Source organism: Dunckerocampus dactyliophorus, chromosome 3 (genome assembly GCF_027744805.1).
Source record: "Dunckerocampus dactyliophorus isolate RoL2022-P2 chromosome 3, RoL_Ddac_1.1, whole genome shotgun sequence".
Lineage (NCBI taxonomy): Eukaryota > Metazoa > Chordata > Actinopteri > Syngnathiformes > Syngnathidae > Dunckerocampus > Dunckerocampus dactyliophorus.
The window spans coordinates 17,193,705-17,218,880 of NC_072821.1; the positions used below are offsets into that span (position 1 = coordinate 17,193,705).

At 39.4% G+C, this 25,176-nt stretch overlaps 1 protein-coding gene across 2 annotated transcripts in view; it reads left to right on the forward strand.

The window, feature by feature from the left end:
* ace2 (angiotensin I converting enzyme 2) overlaps positions 1–25,176 on the forward strand; it is an 82,610-nt gene that overhangs the window by 19,123 nt on the left and 38,311 nt on the right. The window lies entirely within an intron of this gene.

The following is a 25,176-nucleotide window of genomic DNA, read 5'->3' on the forward strand; positions in this document are numbered from 1 at the left end:
CCACATTTTTGCAATGCCTCATCAACATTCAGTCTGAGATGATTATAATTGTAAAGTTGAAAAGATATACATTACTAGAATGGCGCTCTGAAGACCAAAAAATCTTAGTCATAGGTTAGGAGGTTGAACACAACCCAATTTGGATCAGCACCAAATTGCGTACCTTCATACCAGCCTCCACCATGGACCTGTGTCCTGCAGGTGGCAGTAATGTGTAATGTCTTTTGTGGATCAATGTTTTTACAGTAATCTCTGGTTCTTGGTCAGTGCACCATCCCCTAACTGATGTTTCGTGGAAGTGAATTTACTGTTGGCATAAACCTGCTAACCAATGAATAAACAGTCATAAAAATATAACCCATTCCATTGTAAGAACAAGTTCATTTTCTATACAATTAATAAAATGTAAGGAATACTAGTTATCTCTTTTTTCTGTTTGATAGCTAATTTATTTGAAATTCATCAGGCCAATCATATCTCTGCATCCATATTCATAATGCCCCTGTGTTTGTAATTCTCTCTTCCCATTCAGTCTTTGTGCTGCACACCTCATGCCCTTGCCCTCGTCCACATCCCTGCTGCTCACCCGCTGACCTGCAAGTCATTTATGTCGTAACAAGTGTGTGTGATTGAAACGCTCATTTATATTCATGTTTATGGCTTGTCTGTAGTGGTTAGCAGGGGTGAGTCACAGTGTCCAGCAAAGGATTTATTTTTAGCACTGTTGCGTCACAGCAGGCTTGCCAAGCCAGGGGAAATATCAACAAAATGCAGTGGTTTCCAAACGTCCCAATTTTCGTATGCTTCGGTTTGATAAAAAATGTTGCCCAAATTTTGACCTGGTTTTCATCTCGGTTATCGCACAATATTGCACATAACAAACTAGTCCGTTTGCCCTATACTCAATGACGTGTGGTCAGGAGAGGCAGGTGAGGCAGAGCCTCATCTGTCATGATGAAAAAAAAACAAAAAACAAATAATTATTAAATAAAATAAAAAATTATATTTGCCTATTGAACTGTATTGTAAATGTACTTTCTGTATGATTCCATTAGTTTTTAACATTTTATAATATTTTCTAATAAGAAATAATAGATAAATATAAAACGCTGTGTACAAAACATATATGTACCTAATATGTCATAAGGTAGATTATGGACTTCTGTAATTATGCGTTTTCAGAAAAACATGCCCTAAATGTTAACAAAGGATAGAACACTCAGTAGCTCTATGGTGGATTTACGTTACATTGCAGCATCCTGTATCATTGAGCTGATGCAATTTCCAATGGAATCAAAATGTTTAAAGGGAAAGTTCGGATTTTTTGACATGAAGTTGTATGACATCCCCATCAGCAGTGGACTATATCAACAGTGACTTGTCAGCTTGTCAGTCCCCTCAAGGTGTATACTAAATTTCATGGTGATTTTTGACATTTAAAGTCAGTCCGACTAATGGACTTCCGTATTTATTAACAGCACCACCATCTGGTGTATTTGTCATAAATAAGATAGGACAGGCAACACGGTAGGGGTGCATTTTTTCACATGCACATTGAAGAAATAAAATTTAAAAAATAAATAAATTGGAAAAATAGAGCAAAAGGAACAATCTAGCAAGAAAAATATTTACATTGACAATATAACACAAAGAATGTACAAATGTCCCTCTACAGTTTCTGAGAGGTGCAGCATAACAGAATAAATGTTTTAACAACATGTTTTTGTTGTGTGACATCTCCTCCATTTTCAACCTTTTTGAGGCTTCTGTGTTTCCCCAGCCCTCATCAATATTACAACATTGTTCCTAAAGAGGCTGAGTATATTAGCTCTGTGTCAACTACAGAGGGGAAATTATTCTAATCTATTCAACTCCATTCTACTTGACCAAGGCTACTTCTGTTGGATGAACACTTTGGATGCAGGCTTGCTAATCAGCAGGGTTTTGCTGCACACTCTCATTTGTTCTCTCTGTCTCCTTACCTGTCACACATGCGCAAAGTTTTAAAGCCAGGGTGTCAAACTCCTTTTCATTGAGGGCTACATCGCAGTTATGGCTGCCCTCTGAGGGCCACTTTTAACTGTCAATACATATGACTATAAATATGAATATAGCCACATGATATTACACAATTGCTCAAGCGTTTGATTATTAGATTTGTACTACCAAATGAATGGATAACTTTCTTTGAAATGAAGTGAAATGAGAATGTCAAGGTGACAAGCAGACATTCAAGCATTTATTTTTGATCAGAAAACATGCTTTGAGTATCTTGTTGCATGATCAGATAATATTAAAGTTTAGAATAACTGTAAGTAGTACAATTTTTCTGTCAAAATTAAATATGTTAGAAAGAAAAAGGTGAAGTGCATTATTGACATACATTATTCCCAGGCTTTCACGGGCCTTGAGTTTGACACACGTGTTTTAAAGGAAAACTGCACATTTTGGGAATTTTGCCCATCATGTGAGACGTGAACACGTATGTCTTTCTCTTTTCTGTGCGTTCTAAAGATATAAAAACAGCTTAAAAGACGGCGCTAAGAATGCACGTAATGGGAATCACCTGTTCCGCCTAAAAAGCCTTCTAAAAAAAAAAAATCCAAAAAGCGCCAACAGTGGCGGCGCTACGGGGCGGCCAGGGGTGGTGGTCACTCTCCGGCCACCCCTGTGGCCATCCCCATGGCTGAGGGACAATTTTGACAAACATGGCTCTGTGGTTCAGAACATTAGTTCAGCCTAATCCCTGTTTCCGCTTGGACGCGTTTCACTGCAGCACACTGCCACCCCACTGGCCATCTAAACAATTCAGGTATTAACTTATTGCCACCCGTAGGCGAGTAATGGTCTCACCTTGGCCACCCGAATGAAACATTTCTGGCTCCGCCACTGACAACGCTCCATTTGCATATAATGTGACGTGCATATTAACCAAGCTACAGCGACATTGTTATTATTGTTATTATTAACATTATTATGCCGATTGAACTACATTACTGGCGTATTGACAGCAGCTAGCTTCACCACAGCGCGTCAGCGCCACACTCTCAATGACTCACCAAAAAGTAACTCTACATATTGGAGCTGCTGCTACTGCTGCTGCTGTTTTTGTTTTGGAGTTTGAGAAGTTAATGCTAGGTGTAGGCATTCATTTCTACTGTATGTTGCTATGTGAAATCAATACCGCCAGGAAGGAAGTTCTGGTAATGCTTAAAAGGACCAAAATACGGCAAAATACTGTAAGTATTACATGTTCTAATTAAAGTACGTGCTACTACATGGTTAGAGCATGTATATAAAACCTTGTTGGAGGTTTTTTGAGGTGTTTTAATAGTGGTCTTTGTGGGCGGCATAGGTGTGTCCCATTACTTGCTGTAATGACCTGTCTCTTTTTATCAGTTTTTATATGTTTAGAAGGCACAGAAAAGAGAAAGACGCGTGGTCAAAATTAGGGGCAAAATTACAAATAAAAGTGAAATTTTCCTTTAAGACACAAATGCGCACAAACAAAAACACTCTCGGTTTGGTCTACTGTATGTGCACTCAGATATACTGTAGTGTCAATATTAGAAACTGAAAATCTGAAACTAAAAAACTGAAAATAAAATCCAAAGCAAAGTTCTGATAAAATTGTTATCTGTTAATACTCTAAAAGACAAAGTTTGGTGTTTTGTAGAACTTTCCCCCACTCCCTCAGTATGTGTGGACATACTCCATTCCCTCCATTTTGCTTGGTAAAATGTGTGCATCTGTTAGTGATGTAATCACTTCGGCATGCCTTTTTGTCTTTTCGAAAGTATTGCAGTTCACTACAATTTAAAGCGCTGATAGCAACTTCATCTGTTGTTTCGTGTAACTTTCGACGACAGTTTTACGATAAACCAGTAATGAGACAATGGGGTGAAATTGCTGTATAACAGTTATTATTGTGCATGTGCTTGAGAATGCATCAGCCATGTTAGAACAAGACAAGCACAAGACAAGCCATCGCCCATGTTATTTTTAACTGTGTGTCTCCATGGAAACCAGAACATATGCAGCAAACTGGTGATATCCTGCTGTGCGTGTGTGTGTGTTGTTGGGGGAAGACTTCTACAGTTGGTCATTGTGTGTCTATACTCTATGTAACAATCATAACAGTTGTTTTTGAATGCGTCTTATTACACAATCTAGACTTTCAAATTAAAAGGCGACACTTTTCATATCAGCGATCTCTGTACATGAGAGGAGACAGCGAGTGCGGAGGGAGGGGTGGGAGCTTCTAAGGTGACGGAGGAAACACCAGTATGCTGTACCTCTCTTTGTGGTGTAGAATGTGTGGGCTACCTTAAATAACCCTTACTGGGCTCCAAGTGCACTCGACAACCTAGCTAATACGAGCCTATAGCTGTGATCATGACTGTAAAATAATTCAGGCTCCAGCAATAAGGACATCAATAATTTAAGCACTGTGTGCTGCATCCTCAAGACGTACTCGCCATTGTTTATAATCAATGGATCAATGTGTCTGTAGTGACTAAGATGTTCTCTTTATTACCGGATTGGTGGAGTGGTGGTGTTCACTAAGGACATTCTTCTATCTTGCTTTAGAAGCCATCTGACAGTTAAGAAGTGAGTGAACATATCGTTTCTATGGAAACAACTTAAAGATTAAAGCTGTGAAGAGCCAGAGCCGCCGTGCCAGAGAGAATCCCACAATGCCTCGTGCCTGGGGATCTCTGGGAAAGAGAAAGACGGAGGCGCATTGTCAAAGCGAGGGATGTGTGAATTTGCGCATGTGCTCACCTGTGTGTTTGCTAGCTGCAGAGGTGTTGTGCTACAAATTGGCACTATACTGTGACAATTCATGAGACCAAAGTCGGCATCTACATTATGTTCTAACACACTCCCTCCGACACCCCTCTGTCCAACATAAATGCTTTCCCTTTATATTAAAAAAAGCTGCATAAAAATATCACATACATTATTTATCGGTTACTTATTTAAAGCAACACACAACAACAGAAATTATTATTACCACTAATTGGAGGATGTGTCATTCACTCCCCGAAAACATAGCATAACCTTGACCAAAATCCCATCTGAGCATTTCACCCCCAACTCAGGAATAAATGTAAACAATGCACACGTTAAGTGTCACCCCAACCTTGTCTTCACTTTCTCCTCTTTTGTGTCCATCCAATCAGATTTGCATTTTACTTTCCCCTTTTTAAAATGTAATGTATGTGCCCATATTCTCTCCCCCCCCCCCCGGGTGATGCCAGTGCTGTTGTCAGGCTAGAGCTGAGAGCAGCCAATCGCGTGGCGCAGGGCTGAGGAGCTCTGGGGTGATGTTAGGCAGTTTCATGCTCATACGATGAGCTTTGCCAAATGTAGGTCATGCTTCTCCTCGCTCACCCCGCCTTCTCCCGCTCGCTCACATTTTCCTACACACACACACATAAACCTCATCACCCCTCATAGATGTGCATATACACAGATAACGTACAAGAACATTTGCTTGTGTTCAGAAGCGACAGACACACCAAGGTGCATTCATGGTGTGATGCAATTTCCACAATTCATCACGCTGCACATACTCATGGGGTGTGGTAACACCACTCTGCTGTTTGGTTACAGCCACTGGATGCTTTCTCATCAACTACTATACTTGCTGAAGTTTTTTTTCATTAATGATTACAGTACAATTGGAGCAACAACCAGGAAGTGCTCCGGCTTCTTCTGAACTCTTGTTGAACCGCTTCTGTCTGTGCTGCAGTATAGCACAAGCGGGATTATGATGTAAATAGCAGCCACAGGACCAAGCAGATTATATAAAAAATGCATTTAGCAGTCTTGTCTTCATCTGGAAATAATCAAAGCAGCGCTTGATGTATTTGTGACATACTCTATATGAGCCGTTCTTAGCAGGAATTGGGCAAATCTCAGGTCAAAAGTTCATTTTTTTCTGAGTACAGCTACACCATCTAAATAATTGACTTACTGTCAGAAAGATTATTTTCCCGCAATTTCATTTCTTGCTAATGATGAAGACAAAGTTCCAAAATTTGTAAAATAAACACATTTTCAGCATACAGTCATGTGACGAAATCAGGACACCCCATGTGTAACTTCTACTCCTCAACAGTTGCACACAAAAGAATGAAAATTTGGCAAAACATGCACCCCGCTACTGTGTTGCCTCTTATTATTTTTCGGACAAATACACACCATGGTGGTGCTGTTATTAAAACCTAAGGTTTTACCCTATCAATGGGCTTGACTTGAAAGAATCACCACGGAAAATTGGCACAGTCGTCCCTCGTTTATCGTGGTGGCGAAGTAGGATTCAATATTAATAAATGGAATATTTTTGTAGTTAGAACGTACAAAACCTGTTCATGATTTTATAAATACGGGTTTTAACATTATTAGAGGCCTGTAGACATGAAATAACACCCGTATAGTCACCTTTACACTCCTATTATTCTTTGTTTACATTGCGCAGGCTACAGGATCAATGCAGGGACATAAGAGATGGCTAATGAAGTAGTTGTCCTCTCTAATTTACTTTTTCTAAATTTAAGAAAGTGCTTCAAATGAAGTGGGGAAGAAGGACAAAGTAAGAAGCCAAAAACCTACCACTTCTACACGGAATGAGAGGCAAACCTTTTTTTCACTCGATCATGTCAGACATGCCATGGCTAACGCCATGCAGAATGAAAGTAATGTAATCTCACATCAGGTCTCATCAATGTAGCATTACTGACACCTAGTGACGACAATCCTACATATAACTTGTCTTTCAATATCTTGGACTAATAATAGGCCATGGTCAACCACAAAACAGCGATCATTTATTAATTAATTACATTTTATAAACCGAGATGGAGTGAGGGTGTGATGTTCGAACCGTCCATGTAGCGAGGGACGACTGGGCACACTTTTAGAGGACTGACAAGGGCTGTGTGTCAGTTCACGCACCTCCGTACTGCTTTGAGCGCACAAGTCAGACCCTCCAGGATTTCGCTATGTTGCAACCACGCCAGTTCTCACAAATTCAACAAATTTCGGCAAATTATGTCCAAATCCCCTCACGTTTTGGCCAAATCATAATCAGTTTCACAATCATATTTGTTCCCGAGTAGCGCTCAAATGCTACTAGCATTTGGTTTGCGCGTAACAAATCAAATGGGACCCTGCATCTCACACCCACGTCCCCACGTTCTTGTTTACATTGACAGAGATGTCGACGTGTGATGATAATCTCTCATCCTCTCTCATTCATGAACAAAAATCACCGCTGTATGTTGTGCTCAAATGTTCCCCAATGTTCTCAACGAAAGTTAGGGACCACTACATGCAGTGTGTTGGAATATAAATGAAAGTTTATGATCGACAAGCACTTTCCACAGAGACTGTCTGCAACTTGTGGACAATAGAGGACAATGTAGCCTTTTCCAAACTATTTGTGTTGTATTCATTTGTGTAGTTTCCAGTACATACTGTATTTTCAAGGGAGAAGACTATAAATGAAGCTTGGATATACTTTAGAGTAGTCAGTGTACAGCTGGTATAGAAAGTATAATGTCTATTGTCCCTTGAGAGGATTTGCATGTTTAAGTTCAGTGGTTTTCAACTGGTTTGACTGCGGGACCCACCATCACCCTTAAATGACAAGCGGCAATTTAAATTGTGGACATTTTTGAACGCAAACTTCTCAAATATCTTATTCATTTAATAAATTAAATGTGCGCTCCTCGGGCATCTAGTTACATTTTAGATTTAAAGGTTTCGTGGCTCCCTAGAGGGCGCTCGCATTTGAACATGTTGCAAGCAGCATTATATCCTGCCCTCTTCCTGCTTGGGGAATGTAATCCATGCCTCAGGTAACCCACACATGCGCTGCTAACCGCTAGCAGTGTAATTTTGAGCCAGTTTAATGAAAAGACATTCAATTTCAGTTTGAATTTGAGGTAGTGGAAAATGCACGGTGTGCCAGCACAAAACAAATGTCAGGATAATTTCAAGAACAATACATTTTTATTAGGGATGTCCGATGTTGGCTTTTTTGCCGATAACCAATATGCCGATATTGTCCAACTCTCAATTTCCGATTCTGATATCAACTGATACGATAGCGATATGTGATATATATCTTTTTCTTGAGTAAAATTGTTGTAAAGTAAGAATAGTCTTAAATGACTACAGTTGTTTTGTTGGCTACTCCCCCCATCTCTGAGGAGATAATTAATGTATTACAAATTTTATATAAGTACGTATACATTTGTGTTTCTTGTGCCTTGATTTATGTTATTTTTGGAAAGATTTAATTTATTTTTAGTTAAAGGGGTATCGTTTAAAATACATGAATTTGCTGATTATTATTTGGATTGATAACTTGCACGTTCTTATTTTATATTCCTTTTTTATTGCATTAAAACTACTGTATATATACTGTGTATGGTTTTTCGGCACTACTTTGTGATCTATAGCTGATTAATGTGAATTACTACCATGTTGGATCAATAAAGTTCTTATCTTAGCCATCTGAGAAGATCAAATACATTGTTTTTGGTGCTTGTTTCCCAAGTATTTTAGTGCGTGTGTAAATGTATAAATGAGAAATTAACTTACATTTCTTTGTAGAAAGGCGTTTTATGAAGTACATTTCCTTGTATTCACTTACAGCGCAGCCTTGCCACATCCGGTTATTCTGCATTATTCGTTGGTAGTGTCTTGTCTGTTGTTATCTGCCTATTACGTTGCTGTGTGATGTTTTTTTTAGCTCTGTCTTTAAAAAACACACCGAGTAAGACTAGTGTGTGGATTTGGTAACCCACGCAATTTCAAAGGCGCTAGTAAGTTCAGTGTGAGTTTTGTTACTCTGCTTGTTTCAATATAGAGTTACATTATTCTCATAAACTTTTGCAACCTTGGCGTTAAAAGCTCTGTATCGGCTTTTACAGTAGGGAAAAAGACAATACAGATGTTGGCCAATATTGGACATCCCTAATTTTTATCCACAAATTCAAAAATGATTTGAACAGAAAGTGTGTGTACTATCGGACATTATTTTTTAATGACTATTTTCTTGAGACAAAATGTTTAAAATAAATATGGCACTTTTTCTATAACTTACATTATTGCAGCGTTTGTCCTATTTTGCACAAACAGTGTCTTTTGTAAGTATAGTTTAATTGATAGTGGCCTACACACAGCACATACTACTTAAACTTTTGTGTTTTTGAAATCACATTTAGTTTTTGGTCAACACATAGTGACACTGAAAAGAGGCCTCCACTGTCCTGAATTCAATGATATTTACAAAGCTACGCTACAACTCCAGCTTGGAGCTGCGGCAAGCAGCACACTGTGATGAGATGCCTCTTAACAGTACGCTTCTTATTTGCTTCATCTGCTCATATGCTAATTTTTTTTGAGCGAGTCTTTAGCAAACATGCGCATTGTTTTTGTTGGTGGTACCACCAGGGATCTCCATAACTCCTTCAACTTACTCTCTATCAGGCATATAAGGGCTATAAAATCAAGTAAAAGCGGTGGGGGAAAATATACCTTTTATGGAAACGTTTGGACCATAGCGAAACTATGCTAGCCTAATCAAATATTAGCTCAATGTTGCTTAGATCTGACATCCTCAGAAGATGCAGCTACAGTAGTACCTCGCATAACGTAAACCTCCTTTTACGTAAATTCCACTGAGCGTAAAGAATTTATGTAAAGTTTTTGCATCATATTACGTAAGAAATTCCATATAACGTAAAGCGTCAAGTCGGTGCAAGTTCAGCAATTCGATTTGAATAGCTCACGCCACAGAGAGAGGGAAACATTTTCCATGACTAACAGAGTACACTTGGTGACGCCTTCTGACGCTTCACGCTGATTATCGGGGCACCGCCTACGCTCTCATCTCATTGGCTGATTATCGGGCACCGCCTACGCTCTCATCTCATTGGCTGATTATCGGGGCACCGCCTACGCTCTCATCTCATTGGCTGACTTATACAGCATGTACGTGAGTTTGTGTGAGACAGGCTTCTCCCTTCAACCTCCCTTCCTCTTCGTGGCCAAAGGTGTGAGTTTGGGAAGATCTTGGAACGGATTAGGCTATTTACATGTATTTTACGCTTCGTATAACGTAAAAACCCTATAACGTAAACGTTCTCGGAATGGATTATTTACGTTGTAGGGGCGTCTACTGTATATGACATTATTACTTTAGTTTTATTGACTGTGAGCGCTGACGTTTATGTTCTTGAGCTAGGAGAGCTGTGATCTGTGTTTAATAGCTCCAACATCCGAAAAAAATATACAAAAAATGTTGAAAATTTGACTTAGACATCAAAATAGCGACCCTTTCAGTACAAACGTATTTTAGGAACTTGAAAATAAAAGAACCCTTACAACCTTTCAAAAAATTACATGAAGAAATACATTTTAAAACAATTGAATACAGTATTTGCCTACTCAGGACCTACTGTAATTAATTGCATTTGTTGTACTGGTGCTTGTTTGGCTTTGTGCTGTCAGTTAAGTATAGAGCAGTACAAAGCACACCATGCCCTACATTATGGACTGTACATTATGTATTTCATAATAATATTATGTGTAATATACTCTACAAGGATAATAAGAACCATGCCAATGTTACCATTCCTATGCTAATGGAAATATTGTGTTATGTCACACTTTTGATGATTGTTTGTGTTTCCACAATAGCTCCTTTTTGTGGACAAGATGTACTTCTTGTGTTTTTACATACACAACATTACAGGCTTACAGGGGGAGCTTTGTTGTTGGGTATGAATAAATGCACATGCGCTGATGACAAATATGCAACCTTCCTTGACACACACACACGCACACACGCACACACACACACACACACACACATACACCGAGCTCCTCCTCAGAGAGAGAATAATTTCTACTTGCCTGGGTTGCCACAACTAGGTTGACCTATTTTTGTCCAGACCTCGCTTTCTCTCTCACTCTCTTTCTGTCGCCCTCTCTCGCTCACTGCAGCCCCATAATTCACCTCTGCTTAATAATTCACAACAGCTTTAGAAGCCCCCACTCAGCTAAACCACTGGCTCTGGAAAACAACAAATAGACACAAATAGAACCCAGTGCACAATGTTTAAAATAGGGTGTATTATGATTATATAAGGTAGACTGTAGGATACAAAAGAGGCAACTCAGTAGATTGAGGCTTGAAAAAGTTGAAGTTGGCATACAATTAACACAGCCTTTAGAATATAAATACCATTCACCATGTGACATGAATGGCTTTAGGAAGAATGGGAAAAAAGAAAGAAACAAAGAGATGACCATGCAGGTTGTGTGCTGTTATTGTAAAAGCACAGATTATTTGTAAGTCTGCGCACACACACTCACTCTACCTAATGTGATTGGATGGCCAGATTTGGCAGCAACCAATAAGGACACCAGGAGCAAGAGAGCAAGCACTGAGAGTACTCATGCTGATGCTGGGCACACCCTGGAGCTGTGTGCATGTGTGTGTGCATGCGCGCGTGTGTGTGTGTGTGTGTGTGTGTGCACCAGGGCATATGAAATTAAGATGTATCATAAATTTGTGATAAGGGATGTATTTTACGCACCTTGGAAAGACACAATAATCATTTTAACAGAGATTTCCAGGGTCTTTTACATTTGCCCTTCTCCTTATTTGTCCTCCCAGGAACTAGTATAGAACAAAGACAACTAACTGTCCATGGCATTAGTAGTAGTCGTAGTAGTAGTAACCACAATGACCTTTTTACAGTTCATACGTAAATCCTAATACTGAATTAATTGAAGAAATACTCAAATCCTACATTGTGCAACAGATCCAGTGGGCAGTGCTCATTCAACCACAGCAAAGTGCAGCTGTATTCCAAAAGCAAACTCATTAAAAATAAATAAAATATTATTTAAGCCTTCACATGAGAAAAAAATAAAGAAAACTTTGACAGTTAAAATCTTAAGTGCACAGAAAGGTCAACATCATTTGTATTTCTAAACATATTTGTTTTGCTCTTCGTGGTTTTTTTTTTTGCAAAATGTTGTCAGTCCCACAGCATCTGGAAAAATTACAACAATTATGGACGATTCGGTTGATTAATTCGGTTAGTGTACGCCCGGTTAGAGTGTTTTTCGGTTTATGTGGAAGATTTAAGCAAAAATAAGTTTGCTTACATTTCCCAGTCAGCGTACAATTTGGCGCGTTTATTGTCGTGTTATTAATGCACTGCATGAGTTCAACTGTGTTCGTCACAAAACATTTGTCAGCAGCCTGAACTGGAAAAATCTTCAGTTTGAATCGGAGGGTTTAAGTCGGACCTTCTGGAACAGATCAATGATACTATCTGAGGTTCCACTGTACTGTATATAGAGGGAAAGGCTTCTTGAGACGTCATCTTTACTTCTGTGAAGAAAGTGTCGAACGTTTCGCTCCTCATCCGAAGAGCTTCGTCAGCGAACTAACAAGTGCTGGTAGCCTAGGCCTTAAATACAGTAAGAGTGGGTGGAATTGGTGTGCCAACCCCCTCCTCCTATGGTTCCTTACACTAAGACTGGGCGGAGTAATCCTGCCATTAGCACCTCCGAACAAAGGGAAGTGTAGCTCCCTGTAGTTGGGTATGAACGACACGTTGTTCATACCCAACTACAGGGACACGTCGTTCATACCCAACTACAGGGAGCTACACTTCCCTTTGTTCGGAGGTGCTAATGGCAAGATTACTCCGCCCAGTCTTAGTGTAATGAACCATAGGAGGAGGGGGTTGGCACACCAATTCCACCCACTCTTACTGTATTTAAGGCCTAGGCTACCAGCACTTGTTAGTTCGCTGACGAAGCTCTTCGGATGAAGAGCGAAACGTTCGACACTTTCTTCACAGAAGTACAGATGACGTCTCAAGAAGCCTTTCCCTCGATGGACAACTCCTGTACGACTGAGAGCCTACACAGATGTACTGTATATACTGACTACTTTTTCTATAGCATTGTCTATTGAAAAGTTGTGACTTGACTTCCACTAGGTGAGATGATTGTCCGTGCCATCTAAATTTCCGACATGTTAGAAATAAATGTCATTGTTGTGTGACTGCCAATTGCTTTTCATTGTGTGTAGGGGACAATTATCCTCATAAGGGTTGCGGGTACACAACAATTCAGAATCAGTTTTATTCATATATTACCAATTTGCAAGAGATATGTTAAGACACTTAACAGAAGCAGCAGATCCAAGACCTCACTTGTCATTACAGAAATCCAACTGAACCCTACATTGGTGACAGAGGGAAGGAAAACCTCTTTGTTTGCACTTGTTACACTGAGCTATTAAGTTTGGCGCATATGATTTTTAAGTTGCCTTTCTGGTTTTGTTGTTTCTCGTGATTAGGCTCATCCAGGAACTAAAGCAGACAACCCGATAGCATTAGTCGCACATTAAAGATATAGGTAAGTACACAAATTATTGTTTTAATTTCTTGTTGATAGCAATGGTTAATTTTAGGGGTGTAACAATTCATTCACTGCATCGATTTATATTCCTATGATTCAGTTGCATCGAAATGGCTTCTCAAGTTTTCATTCAGGACGACATATATATTGATCTAACATTGTTTAAAAGGTAATCAGCCGATTGATTCGATACTAGGAAATAAAGCATTGGATTTATGCACGGCAGGTTTTTTATGGATGTGTTTTGTTCAGCACTTTTCATGATAAAGACGTTAAACGTTAGTCGATTCAGTCTGCCTGTCTGTGACGTCATCGTCTTCTGGGTATGTGGTGGTCATGGGAGTTGTAGTGGACCTGTGAAACACAGCTGATTCGCTTTACACTGAGCCGTACATCAACGTCGCCACCATATGGGATGTGGCAAGAGTAGGAGCGAAGAAGATGCCTCTTCATGTGCTACATGGAAGTGTACGACTCTTTTTACTGCCCAAACCCAGGTAAGACTTAACAATTACCTTTGATAGTATTTGACCCATAGACTGCACAATTTGGCCATTATAACATCGTTTTGAGAGCATAATTTGCAGACGTTGTGGAAAACGCTGTATTCTCGCGCACTCATTGTCATGTCCCACTCTGTCACTATTTTCAGACATACTCAAATACACATCTACACATACATGAAACATGTCAGTCATGAATGTGTATCCCTGACACACACACAAAGACAGGCACACACAGTGCTGGCAGAACAAATGTGGAGTGATGAAATGAAGAATGTGGGATAGTTGACATCGCTTTGTACTAGCAAAAATGTGGCTGACTGTGACTGGGTGATTAAGTGTAATATAAGCGTAAAGTATAATATGTTCATTCGATCTGTACAGGTGACAAAGTTTCAACACCTAATTGAAGATACCATACCACATTCATTTGCTGAGATATTTGTACATATAATGTCCCTCACCTAGTGCACTTGCCAAAGTGCAGGTTTGGATTGCACTATTTAAAGTAAATAATTAATCATGGCAAGCTATACCATCCTCTGGTCATCCTGATTATGTATTGCATTGCTAAATAATTTTCTTTTACCTATTGATAATTTATTCTTAAGTATATCAGCATGATTAATCATTTATACTGGATTCCCTTACAAAAAACAACAGGAATCTAGGAAACGTCATCTGTACTGTCCAATATCCAGGTATTTGTTTCACAGTCACGCTGGTTGAATTTTTTTGCCTAAAAAAGTTACTCAATCGATTTAAAGTTACTGAATCTTTTTGGATCATATCGTTCTAAATGAACCAATATCGTCTTTGAATAGTACGGACAACCACGGATCGAATCGTTATTAAAAACGAATCGTTACACCCCTGATTTATTATTTATTATATTTGTGTGACAGTTAAAGGGATAGTTAGGATTTTTTTACATGAAGTTGTATGTCCAATAACAGCGACTTACCCCCCACTTGGTCCTCTAAGTCCAGTTCTGGTCAGATTTCCGTGATGAAGAACGTAGTTCCACTTAGTTGCTGGGGACAATTAAGTAAAGAGTTTGGCTTACTAAGTGGAACTACGTTCTTCATCACAGAAATCTGACCTGAACTGGACTTAGGAGACCAAGTGGGGGTAAGTCGCTTTTAACGGACTACAATGCTGATGGGGATATCATACAACTTCATGTCAAAAAATCTGAACTATCCCTTTAAGAATGTCAAAATGTTGCTTTAAGCTTTGCTTTTATTGTGGATAAAGGATTTGATGATAGTAACAGCTTGTCAAGAACAGATTGTTTCAATTGTATATATTCTCTAACATTTCAATTCAATCAATTATGGTTGACTTTGGAGCTTCCACTGTTCATGTTAAAGAATAAGCTTCTTGAAATATGTCATTTGTAAGACAGTGGAGACGTGGGAGAGAGATCTCACAACATGCAGAGAAATCTGCCAAACTGTTCCTTTAATACACGGTCATAATAATCTTTTCGTTGAAAAAAATGCCTCCTTGCTTCACTTCCATGGTATATTCTCCATTAAAGAAAGGGCAAAGGAAGAAGGAGGCAGTGTTGAGTGCGTGAGAGTGTGATGTTGTCGTCTGATCGATGTGACAGTGAGAGTGAGTCTCCTTCAAGTATCCTGGCCTTATTGCTCTTCTCATACACACTGCCTCATCACACATACAACATACTCTGTCTCTCAGAGTTAAACACACATGTCCGCACATACACACACCTCAGTGTAACATGGTCACAGTTTTCTTCTCTTCTTTCTGCTTCTGTCATCATCTTTGCCCCATCTCTGTTTCATCTCCTGCTCACTTCTTTGTTGTATCCCTTACTTCTGTTCCAATTACATGTTTCAACATTTGTTGTATTCTGGAGGTGAGACAATACAGATCACATTTCGCTTTCTGAAAAATTATCTTCAGCGTCTACCGTCATGTCAAGATTTGTTTACTGTCAGCCAATCATTAAAAAAAAAACTTACAGCTATTATAGTGTGTACTAAAGAGGAAATGTTATGTAAGACTACATTAACTGTGTTTATGGGTGCACGATAATTATTGGACCGATATGAGGAATTATAATGTCATACCGATAAATACAACAACAAAAAAATAGCCCAGATGAGGCGAGATTACTGTGCTGTAGGTGGGTTAGCGTGAGCAAATGAAGCGTTCCTTTTCTGTGACGTGCTGCCAATGGCCTGTCGTAACTTCCCCTGAGCTAATTTGTAAACAAACACGGCATCGATCGTGTGGGACTTGCCAGAGACGACCCGAGGGCTAAAGCGATCTGTGATTTCAACATGGAAATGACGGGGCAAGACGATCAGCACTTTACCATCATTAAAGGATACCGGCTTTTGTCGGCTAGTAAAACCCTTGTACTTCTGTTTGTACTTCAACATACAATGCTCCAACAAGGGAAAAAGCTACCAGCTGAAGTAAATTGACCCTTAAACTAATCAGCACCAGGCGCACGCAGAAAGTTGCCAAAAGAATTTGCCCATGGTGCAAAACAAGAAACAGAAAATACAAAATAAGAGCCGAGAACAGAAAATAAAAGGAAAAACACAAAACAGGGTCCAACAAGTCACACAGGGTGTCTGGATAAGGGGGGATAGGCGGCGGGTCGCTGGGCTTGCGATGAAGGCCAGTGAAGAGGACGATGGGGCTTGGCGTCCCAGTCGGGACCCTGTTGGGGGATGGCAGGAACGGAAAACCCGATGGCGGTGTCGGGACCCCTCTGAGGGACGGCATAATATAAATAAATATATAACAAACAACAAAAATTCACAGAGAAGTGCTTTGTAGTGGAGTGGTGTAGTCCAGATCTGATGTCGCCTGCTCCGCCTCCTCCAAACACGGAAGAAGTGATGGAAATTCTAAAAAGTAATAAATATTTCAACATTTGAGCACACGTCTAACACAGCATATGTGCCTTTCAATGTTATTTTCCACCATGGAAATAACAAGACTAACGTGTTTTGGTGTCATGAGCACTTTAAAAATAGACATAAAAGAAACCTAAAAAGCAAAAATAGGCTCCTTCATTGCACACCACTCAATATTGTGGGTGACTTTGTGTATATTTACATTACACAAAATCAGAAGTGGGTCAAATAATTATTTCTCCCTCTGTAAATGTATCAAAAACCACAGTGTCGTCCAAGTGGAACCAAAGTCTCTCATGTGACTGTATCAACAAGCTCTAAAGCTCAGACCTGCTGTCACTCCTACTTCCTCTATACCCAACATAACAAGATCAGTGTTTATCCTATCCAATCTATCTGTTTACTCCAGAGTTAAGTAAGGCATTTATTCTCTAAATCTGTTCAAAGGCTTTGAAACTGCAGCACTAGTTGCATTTCACCATGGATTTACCATATGGACTACTGACATTAAAACTTGGAGATAATGCTGTAGGTTTTTGGCCGAACTCAGAAATAAACAAAATTGAGCACAAAGGAAAAACTACTTTCCTATCACATCAGAGCTGACCAAAATACAGTACAGTGAAAACTTGGCTAACTGAAAAATACGTACAATTTTTCCCATAATAAACTATGAAAACGTGTTTTGTGTTTTTTTTTCATTTTTGAGAGTCAACCGCTGATTACATCACAGACGGGTGATGTAACATCTGGTTCTGGTTGCCATTTCGTTCACTAGCTAATAGAATGCTAACAAGGAAGGACATGCTCTCATAAAAAAAATATTAAGAACACAGATGGACTCACGCAGTGTATTAACAACACAACAAGGCACGCGTCATATTGTACGCTAACCGGAGAATGCACGCAAACCGAGGCACAATCGTGGTGTAAATGTTTGACGTTAACCAAAAAACACGCTAACCGGGGCAGACGCTAACCGAGGTTTCACTGGATGTGCATTCATGATCACTTTCACATTATGAACATCATAAAAGAAAATATCAAATCCTGCTTTGGGAGTGGAGTTTTTGTCACAACTGATTTGTCAACGCCTTTGAAACATACAGTAGATAACCACACTTGACTGCTACGCAAAATATATATTACCAGTTTATCTGAGTATCACATACAGTTCTGGTATTTCGGTTATGAGCTTTTAGGACAACGGATATGAAATAAAGCAATCAAGATGTGATAGAATGTGTAGACTTCAGACTAACACTGTATTGATTAAGGGCTTGTATGAAAGTCAAAGGTAATTACGGTACTGAAGTGGTCACACTATTCAAATGACTGATCCCACTGAGTACTCAGATTGTTGCTGTTCCACTTAAGTCCTGTAGTTGTCTGTTGTGGGTGTTTCAAACTTTTGCCAACTGTCCAAACATTTCAGCCATTTGTGGAAATTCAGTTGTAACTCTACTTCAACTCTACGAGATCACTTTGGAGTCTGACCAAACATTTGACATGTCGGAGAGGAATCTGATCATTACAAAATTGTGCTTGAAACTGGCAAAAGAATTTACAGTGTATGCCAAGCTTTACTGAAGACAATGAGTGACAGCAGCAAGACCCACAAACAAGAAGCATGTGTAGGTAGCTGCAGTGAAGGCCTGGCAAAGCATCTCTAAGGAAAGTATGAAAAAGTATGGTTATATTTACAATTATGGCAATACTTTCCTAAACAGAAAAAAGCATAAGAACTCTGTCTTAATAGTGAGATGTACAGTACATGTCAATGACAAATTTAGAATTGCATTTACAGTCGTCCCTCGTTTATCATGATTAATTGGTTCCCGTCCCGACTGTGATAAGTGAATTTCCACAAAGTAGGATTCAATATTAATAAATGTAATATTTTTGTAGTCAGAGCATAGAAACCGCTTTAGGACATTCTAAATACCGCTTCTTAAAGGCGCACACAAGTCACAGATACTTTATTACACTTTATATCATGTATTTTGAATGGCTTGTGTATTTTCGTTCACTTAGCAATTTTTATGCTTGAGAATGCTTAATTTAAGCCATGGATACGCACAATTTGCTCAAATATGCAAATTGCATTTTTAAAAACTAATAATAGACCATATTCAACCATGACACGGTTTATTAATTAATTATTTTTTTTGTGATAGAGTGAGGGTGCAATGTTGGAACCGCAGTGTAGCAAGGGACTACTCTGTATGAAAGCATGGTTATGTGGTTATGCGTCAAGCTTCAGTCTCATTAGAAATTACCTGTTTTGAAGCCGAGGCTGTGGCTGTAACATAATGAGCAGTTGAAGAGAAGAGTGAATGTATAATGCATTATCCCCACCCCACTTTCATCCCAAGGATGAGAGAGGGGCCAGTTTCTCTGGGACTTCCAAGTGTTGGTCATGGATTTGTGCAACAGTGTGTTTGTCTGACTGTGCCGTACCAGCGTTTGTGTGTATGTGCGTTTCTGCATCTGTATGCTGAGAGTAAAGCTCCGCCTCTTCCTATAACATTGCTTACCTTCAAAGAAAGAACAGCCGAAAGACAAAATAACAACTATCCTTGCGTGTCTAGACAATTCTCATCACTGCGGCAATATTTTCGCACAAGAATTTCTTGGGGAATTGTACAAAGTGTTAATTGCAGCATTTATCAGAGCTTTCAAGTTGCTTCAGTAGTTCATATCTCCATCTCGATTGTTTGAATAATTTGGTGTAAACATCTCCAGGTATTTGAATTATTGAACAAGTTGTCTTGTCTTGTAATGACTTGACATGGCTTACATCCAAGGTTCCCAAAGTTCCCAAAGTTTCCAAATAAAAATTAAAAACAATTAGCGCCTAACACTCTCAATTACGAGTGAGCCTGAACGCCTCATGGTGCAAAGAGAACGGAGCAGAAAGGAGACAGAGTGTGAAGTTGTCCATTGCGCTGTGTGGATCATATGAACAAATAAGTACATTTAATGATTATTTTGTGCACTGATAGTGTTTCATCTTGAATATTCCATTTATACTGGTGTTCCAATCCCTGCACGGTGCCACAGTGAAAACCTGTCACTCTGAGTGGGGATTCCCAGGGGCGAATCTAGCTTTTTTGAAAAGGGGAGTGTGGTCGAGGCCGTAGGCCGAGGCGCTGGAAATGGAGCGGGGGTCTGGGGGCCCTCCCCCAGAAAATTTTTTTAAATTAGACCTCATTTCCTGCAATCTGGTGATATCTGAGAGACAACAGTTTTTCTTATAGTCACGATGCCAGAACCTTTTTTTTTGCACCTCCACCTGAATAGCCATGTACAGCACACGTTCAATGTCCAATGTAAATTATCAGCCCGACAGTGGGTTCAGGAATAGCATGCGTCGTTGGTTGTACTGAATGTATTTTTGTTACTTTGGATACTGCTTTATCGTGATTGTTAAACTTTCCCCTTCAATTTGGTATTAAATTAATATGCAGACCTAAACCATAGCCATCGTGAGTGGACAAAAAAAGTGCAAATTCAACCCATTCAAATGGAAGGATGCCAATATCAGACTGGAATAAAAGATATGTAGGATGATAACTTTTTATTATCTATTTATTTTTTATGATCTTATCTATTTATCAGTGCTCATGTGAAACTTTATGACCATGCAAAATACACATTTTCGAAGTGGAATTACTATAAAATGAATTTACCAATTCATAATCTTCAATATTTCAAGTTAATTATGATAAAAAGGTTTATGTTTTTTAAATGTGCAGGAGTAGGGGGTACATGGCTTCTGGTCAAATGTCTGAAGGGGGACGTGACTGTAAAAAGCTTGGGAACCACTGGCTTACGTAATACTTGTAATAAAAGTTGCTGGCCGGGAATATTCGTTAAAATTTGTTCCCAACTTTTTGAGTTATGTCCATGCGGTTAAAAGGATCCAGATCATAATAAAACAAAGGAAAACACAAGGAAAGTAAACCAACCAAAATAATTCCAATCTTTGGTAATTACAGTTTTTAGTACGACTGTAATGTTCTTGTATATATTTTTGGGTCTCGGTAGTTGTTAGGGGTGTCATGCGACACTCGGTTCACGAGACGAAATTATACACTAGATTGGGGCTATGAGAGCGAGACGAGACAAGATTTTAACATTACTTTTATGAAAACCACAATGAAACAGAAAATACATGACTAATATATGATTAATTAGTTATCCTCCCAGGCCTAGTTCCCACGAGACATTTTTTTTCTTGTCACGTCTTAATCTTGCGAGATCTTGTGGTCTCCGAAGTAGTTCTGCATGGTCACTCAGCTAAAGGGGAAAAAATAGTGTGGTAATGTGCAATTTGATAGAGATCAGCCCTTTTAAGTGAAGTAAGCACGGTACAACATCAGATGGTTTAAATATGGAGCACACAGGTTCAGCTCGGGCCGTATCATCCTCAGGATCACTGCTCCTGATCCACTCCAAACCATATGGCTCTGCTTTGTTTGAACTCGCCTGGATTAGAGCTCTTGTCTGCCCATGCATAGGCCCTGAGTTTAAGTCAAAAATCTTTATTAACATCTCATAACGACACCTTTTTTTAATATGAATGAAAACAAGATTTTTAAATCTCCACTAACAATAAATCAGCTCGATTGAAACCAAATCTAATCATTCATTTGTAAATGAGTGAATTGGAAAAAATGGCTAAATGACTTACAGCAAAATGTTCTCAAACGTAACAAAATACAGAATATAAAACGGATGTGTGCGTTAACGATGTAACACTGCGCAGGTAAGTTATATCGCAGCGTTACATAACCTTAAAGTGGAAAACAAGTGTACCATCTGTTAACAGCGATTCATTTTGGATTATAGTGAAGGTGACACTGACGAACACCAAGTGATGAAGGAGGCGACTTCAGCTGTTGGACATTAACTGATTAGGCACTGATACAAAGGGAAATAAAAGGGATTGTGACTTTAATATGTTAGCCTATTAATCTGCTATCATGTATCATCTGTGGGGATTTGGCCTCGGCGGAATAGTCTCCACACACACATGCACACACTCACTCTTAAGCAAGGGAGTCCCCCATAAGTCACACAATCAGTTAATTGTAATTTCTTGCCACTGTAATTATTCAACTCTGTGATGATAATTGCTACATCAAAGAACGGGAGCAGTATCTGTGAGGATACTGTAATTATTTTACCGTGTTGTGTGTGGAGAAACATTACTGTGCAATATCAGGGAATTCGTGTCTTTCTTTCTCCACTGATTTCATCCACAGCAAAACATTTTTTAGATCACATTAGATGGTCTAATTGACATTCAGTTGACATTCAGGTTTTTGTGTGCAAACATCTCCATTTTAACATTGTAGCAAACCGGCATGATTGCTGATAGTGATTGGATGTGTGTTTTCCTCTGTAGTCAATATTTTGGCCGTGCGATTTTTGGCATTCACCAATTTGCTGCGTTTTTTTTTTTTTTTTTTTTTCATGCAGAACGTAGCTGCGGTGTCTAAGAAGGAGAAGGAGACATACGAAATATCTGAACGTGCGTTGGCCGCGCTAATTACACATGTGGGGTGCACGCGTGACGCACGACACACAGAGAAGTCCGCAAGTGGGATGTACAAAAAAGTTGACATTTTGTTCAAACGACGCACAAAGACGTACGAAGTGCGTAGGTTTGTCTTGCAACCTGAAAAAAACGTAAGCGCCCATAGTGTTTGTTTGACATAACATAGAGCCTCTGCGGCCAGTCTACGGCTTGAAAATCAGCACGTCACACACGCGCCCTCCATGCAGTTCTTGCGTTTTTTGCACGTAGACCAGCCGTAGGATCCCGTACGACTGGTTGTGACCTTGGGTTTAGGGATGCTCCATCTATCCATCCATCCATTTTCTATACTGCTCGTCCTCCTTAGAGTCGTGGGTGAGCAGGAGGCTATCCCATCTGAATTCAGGCTAGTACACCCTAGACTGGTCGCTTGTCAATCACAGGGCCACAGGGCACATATTAGAGATGTCCGGATCCACATTTTTTGCCTTCCGATCGGGTACCAATCGGTTTGTTTTTGGTTGTTTCTTTTAATAATAATAATAATAAGCTTTTGTTACAAACATGAATTTGTGGAATTATGGTTATGAAAACAGCTCTTCAAAGCATTAAACATTATGCAAACAAAGTATTGCTGAATTGACTTTTTTATTACACAGCATGACCAACAATATTGTTTGGCTTTTGTAACAAACCTCTGTGAGTCATGTCCCTATAATACAATAAATGATCCAATAAAAGATGAAATTGGACTAATCATTTTACATGATTATAGATCAGTTTTTGGTGTGATTTAAAATAAGATTTTTTTTAACAAACTCTCTTAGGGCCCTATGAAATCTGTTTTATTTTTTTCACAAATTTCATTTTCTCCGCTTTAATTTCTTAGAATTCAGTTTTTTACCTTTTCCACTCATTTTACTAGCATAGAGTGTGTGCTATTTGGTTTAGTGAATAAAATGCAAAAATCCTTACATTTATTAATGCAATACATCATTGGCCCATTTTGTCCAGTAATTGAGAAATGGATGTAGCTTAGCTAACTTTTCTAGTGGGATGTCAGCCTCAGCACATACAGTATTGGTACAAAATCTTCAACAAACTGTAATGCCCGTGCTTGTGATTAAGGAATCGTGTTATTAATATAAGATATTTTAATGACACCCTTATTTTGTTTACACAATTACAACAATGACAAATGTGACAAAGAGTGCTTTTATTTTGAAAGCCGGAATGTGTTGTGTGTGTAGAGAATGGCAATTGACAGTTGATACATGCCGGGTGCCAGGTAAACGTGCCTCTTGTCTTTTTTCACTCAGAACCTGCACATCGTCATTGGGCATTGTAAAATGGTCCTTACATTAAAGCAGTAAAACACAACACAGTGAAAATATACTCATCCAGCCTGAGTTGCACACACACACACAGCTGCACTAGCCAAACTAAGCGAGCCCCGCTAGCTTCCATTCACGCTCCGTAACAGAGGACTTTCCAAGGTTTTTCGCCGCTGTTTCGACATGTTTAGTAGTGTTACTTTACTGCACCTACCATGTTGGAGTGTGGCTCACAGTTACAAACGTGATAAGGCAACCGGATCGCCCGATCTCGTGGCGGAAGCCGATACTATCCGATCTTCCCAAATACAGCGGATCGGCAGCCGATCCCGATCCTGAAGATCGGATTGGGACATCCCTAGCACATACAAACATTCACACCTAAAACCCATACAAATATGGGGTCAACCTGCCACCTTGACATAGAAATGTTCCAACTGAGGTTTCAACTATCAGTGAGAGAAAAATATGAATTATTATAGAATGTATAATATCTTTGATATATATACAGCGGATCCACGCACATTCAGCATTCGTGTCCCGCAAATTTGCAGATTACTGGTCATAAAAAGGTAAAAAACTATTTTTTCTGTATTATTTTTCGTTTTTTTCTCAAAAAACAGGTTGGTTTTTCGCACAAAACACATCTCAATCACCCTAAAGCAGGTAATAACAAATACGTGGTAATGACATTTGAAGTTTCAAATGGACAGCATAAATAGTACATGCAGTACATCATACATCCTTAATGTGATGTCAGTGCAAGATGACAGCGCCCCACCCCATGTGTCAACAGAAGCAATACCTTCTACAGTCAACTTTCTTACTTCTTCCTCCTCCTCCTCACAGCCGTGTGACAAAAATAGACATTCTTATGCGTGTCTCAAACGTAATCCCCACAAATAGCGAATATCTACCAATGCAAAAGTGTTTTCCACAATTAAATTTCTCATTTAAAAAAACACACGTCAACGTCACCATCCTAGGTAACCTCCACTGTTTCAGCAGCATGCTGCTAGCAATGTTAGCTGAAAATTGGTAAAATGCATCATGCCTCCGTTGGGCCAAGTAGCTACACGTAGCCTTGTTATTATGAACGCTAAATTGATCAAATTCCATGTGATTTATCATGCTCATCCCTTGTTAACATGTTTGCACACTGATGTAAGTGTGGGGTTCAAATTACAGCTGTTCATAGAACAAAAGTGCAGGACAGATCAGAGATGGCTGCACACTGGTTTCTTCCTGACGCTCTCCTCTTTTCACTGGAACAGCTGTGGTTGCCTGAAGCGTTTGGCTAACACATCTCTGGCCTGTCATCCTGAGGTACATTAACTTACTCATCACGCAGGACACCATGCGTAGTTAGCATGCAGTGGACTTACACATGCCTATTGTGTTTTCTTCCTCTGCACACGGGCTTTTCA